A 499-nucleotide genomic window follows, 5' to 3' on the forward strand; every position below is an offset into this window, starting at 1 on the left:
ATATACATATATATCATATACACACATACACATAAACACACACTCGCACGCACACATGCATACTATTTGCTCGTATGCATTTATCTACGCATCTATCGACTAACTGTTTTGGGGTGTGAGCGTGTGTGTGCGTATTTGGTAACGTGTGTACGTGTGTGCGCGTGTTTGTGCATATGTATATATTCATACAGACACAGACACGCACAAATATATATACACGAATGCATACGTCCATACATACACCCATACATGCATACATACGCATATACATACATACGTACATACATACTGTTAACCAACAGTGTTTTCAACGCTAATGTAAAGCGGTTTGTGTACATATTGGCCTTTAGCTTATCGATGCACTGTATGTAATAGATGACTGCAAACACCTTTGTTGTTATATAAGATATCTACGTGGACTTAAACAAATATATTATACATACAGATGTATTTGCATTCATCAGTGTTGTCTAAATATGATAGAAAGGTAGATGGACAG

The sequence above is a fragment of the Octopus bimaculoides genome, chromosome 17 (assembly GCF_001194135.2).
Source record: "Octopus bimaculoides isolate UCB-OBI-ISO-001 chromosome 17, ASM119413v2, whole genome shotgun sequence".
In the NCBI taxonomy this organism is placed as follows: Eukaryota; Metazoa; Mollusca; class Cephalopoda; order Octopoda; family Octopodidae; genus Octopus; species Octopus bimaculoides.